The sequence below is a fragment of the Amia ocellicauda genome, chromosome 13 (genome assembly GCF_036373705.1).
Source record: "Amia ocellicauda isolate fAmiCal2 chromosome 13, fAmiCal2.hap1, whole genome shotgun sequence".
Classification (NCBI taxonomy): domain Eukaryota; kingdom Metazoa; phylum Chordata; class Actinopteri; order Amiiformes; family Amiidae; genus Amia; species Amia ocellicauda.
In genome coordinates, this window is record NC_089862.1 from 32696018 (window position 1) to 32701001 (window position 4984).

Below are 4984 nucleotides of genomic sequence, written 5' to 3' on the forward strand. Positions count from 1 at the left end.
CACACACGCGCTGCAGTCCGTTTTTTCCAGTTATCTTAGTATTCTTCATACTACTTCATATTTACATTCCACTGTTTGTATTATTTCCAATATCACATCTTTCAATTAATGCTAAAATGTATCAATTGCCACGTTTGTGTCACAATAATGACACACGACTGACAGAGGGCGCCAGAGAGGAGCCGTCCACACTGCCCAACGTCACCACAATCATTCAGCCCAAAGACCGGACTAGGGGATGAAACTGGAGGCATGGAGTGAAGATTCAGTTCATATAAAATCTGCTTCCTTTATTCATAGTTAGGTATAGGTTGCATTAGGTTGTGATAAACATACATACACACATATACCTAGTTACATGTGTGTTTGAATTTAGTTTTGCATTATGCCTTCACTTCTTTCACGTGAGAACAAAAAATGATCTGAATGTTCCCAACCTCTCTCCTTTAATGTCACTGGCAGATTATTTCAAATCCTCGTCGCATTATCCTGCCAGGGTCAATCGCAGGTTATACAGTTAAAGAGTTTAAACCTTCCTCTCAAGGACAAAAGCAGAATAATTTGGTGACTGTCTTTTGTTCTCCTAGTCCTATAATACAAGCCTGACACTGACGGCTCTGCATTCACCCACTGACTTGTCCAGACAGGCAGAAAGTCAGGCAACAGATTGCACAGAGATGAGTGTTTGGCAGCTAGAAGCACATGACGCACAATGGCTCATATCATACTGTGTACTTTGTCGAGAACCCTTTCAGTTTGGATTACAGACACAAATAACAATAAATACAAGTCATCACTACATACCTAAATACACACACATGCATACATATCTACACATGGTACTATTAGAAAATAATTGCACAAATGAAAACAATCTGCTAAAAAAATCTGTATATGCCGTTTGGAGTGCCAAAACAACCCCAATCACACCCCTAATCCCATGAAACACCTGTGGATCATTTTGTGTTGACTGACTGACTGTTCACAAACACAGACGGACAATTACCTGGGTCCAAACGTCACCATGATAGCTATTAAGAAAAACCTGACTCTCCGCAGACAATTTGGAATGGATGTAATAATTTCACCGTTGAGTGCAAAAGTACACAGAAACAGAAAACTGTAAGGCATGGTCAGGCGATGAACATTTATACTAACTGTACAATTTAAATGTATACCGACATAAACAAGTGGAGACGCATCCAGATTTGGTAAACTAAAAACAAAACCAAAGATGCAAAACCTGTGTCTCAATACAGATATCACTTCTGTTCCCACAGTGTTACAATAAACCATGAGAAACAGATGCAACCCTAACACACAATGGACACCACAGGTAAACAATTAACCACAAACTGTCCTTTGGGTGTCCAGAGGATCTTGAGCAGCTTGTGTTTGTGACGGCAACTTTATGCTTCTCTGACACAGCCTACCTTCAATGAAAAACATAGAAACATAAGACATTTTGACACACCCAGCAACGTCAAAATATAATTTACTGGTTTTGTTTGTCAGAGGATGATTCTTGCCACCTAACGGCATCAGGTGATGGGTTTTAATGTGCCGATTGGTGGGTCCGAATTTGGGTTCTGTTTGCTTCAGTGCCTGAGAACATTTGCTCAGCTTGATGCATTTCTTAAAGACTTCACCTGAACCATCTGATGGCTGATATTTCGTTTTAAAAGGATACATTTTGGGAAGGTCCTGACAGAGATAATTTCCTCTCCCTGCCTGACTTATTCAAGATGAACAGGACCATCAGAGAGCTAACTTACTCTGCACCTCCTGCAACTTTGCTGTCCCAACTGCTGTAAAATGATAACACAGGCTTTTCGTTAGAGATAAACAACATTTAATAAAAGAGTAAAATCACGAGGTGTGGATTGAGCGATGCTAAATCCTCTGAGGAGAAACTGGGTCCTGTGTTCCCCGTTGAGCTTCTTTATCTGTACCACCACGTTTAAAAATATGTACTTTTATTTGGATTTCTGGAAGCAGGTGTTGAAGGAAAGCCGTGTCTCTTATCGAGCTCCAGAGCAGCCCTAGATAAGCATCAGTGCCTGGAGCGTAATCCACGCTGCTGGCCGCGCCATCATCCCCGCATGTCTCCTGCGCAGCTATATGGGCCTGTGAAGGCGTTGCACAACAGCGTAATTGACATATTGACAGAAATGCATCAAACTGCTCATTGTGATCCTCCGGCATGGCTCTGCCAATAAATAAGAGTTATGGAGAGAAAGGGACCACCTGGAGCCAGCCGGGGTTATCTCCTTCGGGGGAACTGAGAGCTGTCTGTCTCCAGTTGCAATGAAAGTAGTGCCTTTTAATGACTTGAGGCCACAAAAATGGAAAACGATTACTGTGTTCGGCAAAACTGTGAGACAATATATATATATATATATATATAGAGAGAGAGAGAGAGAGAGAGAGGGAGAGAGAGAGATACATAGGCATTGTTTTGTTCCTTAACCCAAGAATTTCATCTCAAGAGTGGCCTGTTCACGATCTGACAGAGCTCTTCCCTATTGAGTGCTTATTAGATCTGTACTAGGGGTGTTACTAGGGGTACTAGGATCATTCATTTGATCCAGGCTGTCTTTACCCCCGTTTGGCATCTCATCAGACAGATGGCCTTTCTAATAGCACCGTACCCCCTGTCACAACACAACACAACACACCCCAACAAGGGCACTGACTTAAAAGAAAACACGCACAAAATAAACCTTCTCCTCCACGGCATCAGGGAATGGAGTATTTCGTACCAGTCGACCAACACTTCTTCAGGTTCTTCACACAGAGGCGTCACAATCTGAACAAACTCCCCAGCGATGTGGTTGAAGAGAATGTGGGAACATTCAAAAACAGACTGGATAGGATCCTTGATCACTTAGTTATTAATGGACACCAAACGAGCATGATGGGGCGAATGGGCTCTCGATTGGACACTTTCTTATGTTCTTATGTTCTTAACACTCAGAACCGCACTTTCACAGCACTGTGCAGTCACACCTCGCCCCACACCTCGGACCGCTCCGTTCTCACAGCGGCCACACAAGCACCAAGCCCGCCGTGGCACAATGCCTGTCCCGGAGGTGGAGTGGTGCCAGTGTAAGAGGACCGGGTACACAGTCAACTTCAGACACTGATGAGAAGATGAAAATGTGAGAAGGGTTACAGCGGACAGCAGAGAATACTGGGCTCCTGTGGCTGCATTGCTCCTGATCTACACACTGCAGTCAGCTGAGTCTCGAAGGGTCCGAGGCTGTCTGTTCCAGCGCCCCTCCCCTGCCCTCTTTGTCAAGAATCAGTTTTACAGATCAGGAGTATGGTTTCGTGATTGGGGGAGCTGATCACAGGCTCAAGGAGACAGAAGAAACAGGACCAAGATGCTACAGAAGCCTGTGGATCCGGAGAGCAGACCTGGACCACAACTCTGGACGCGTCTGTACAAGTGCAATCATTTCCCCGTTTAAAGATATGGCAGAAGCAGTAAAATATTCCGAGATGGATATTTAGGAGACGTCACACTGTGTTATTGTATATTTTTATATAGGCAAAACAATCGCCATTCGGCAGCGCAGCGCTGATTATAATATTCACAAATATAGTCGCCTATTGTTGTGTTCAATAACTGCATACAGTGTGTTTAAATAGACAGCTGGATGCGTCACTATTCAGACTGTTGTCATAGATCATGAAAATGAATTGCTTTGCTGGTCAGATCTGCGCACATTCTGCACAATGTGAACGCACCCATGTCAAATGTCAAATGTTTTAGACTACTGCATGTAGTATTTATTTATTGGCAGACATCCTTCTCCAGGGCGACTTACAAATAAGAGCAATACAAAGTGCAAAAATACAGTACATTTCAAAGCATAATGCAATTTACAAATTCAAATTTACACACATGTATAGGAAATATACAGTAAACAATACAATGTAGTTACATGTATTTGTTATTTGTTATGCCATTTCTTATATGGACTAATCATGTAAAATGTAAATATCTGGTTTTTTATTAATACAAAAGGAACAAACTCACTTGATTATTGCAATATGATGTGAGTCCTGAGAAAACACGGAAGTGAATCACGACAACGAACCCGAACTGAGCAGTTTGTACACAAGGGAAGTGTGAATGGCGAGCACACTGTTTCAAAGCAAACAAACCGAACACACTTGCCTGTATAGAAATATTATGTTTTGTTTGACATATTGGTATTGATATATTTTCTCATTACGGTGACAAGTTCTTGTTCAAAGGTGGCTTAACCTTGTCGTGTTGTTGTCTCGAAAATGCGCCCCTATTCTGATTGGTTGTGGCAGTTAGCTGACGCACTCTGTCGACACGCAAGGACTTGGTGCTGAATTTGCCAGCAATCAGTTTCCTGCTCCATTCACACAGACACATTGCCGGAAATTAGATTAGGACCTTTGCCAGACAATTTGCCGGCAAAAACCCATTCACACAGACCTTGCCATTGCTGTCTATATCTGTGACCACTTTTTCCTTTCCCAGCTTTTGTTGTTGTTGCAGTTGGTGCAGAAAATACTGAACAGCCCCTTTGTAGCACTGTACGGCGTCTGCGCAGCTTTGTTGGGTGCTCTTGATGAAGTCTAATGAAGGCTCATAATATGGAGGTAGCTTCAGTTATGGTTATAACCACGGAGCACCTTGGCTGTGAAGTTGAAGGCCTCTCCAGCGCAGAGAGTCTCCTGAACCACCAGCCACCCTCCTGCAGCTCAGAGGTAGCAGAGCTGTGTTTGTGAACCCGTCTAATGCCGTGGCTTTGAGGGCCCTTAAACTCAGCATGAGATTATTGCAACAAGGTGCTTTCTTCTTTCTGTTTTCTACACCTTCAGTACCCTGGGCTTTATTCAGACCCGGGGAAACATTTAGTCTTTAAGCTGCGGTTCTTCAGAGTCAGCCGAGTAGAAAATTGATCATTGAGAGCGAGCACAAACGACACGGCCCCGATAA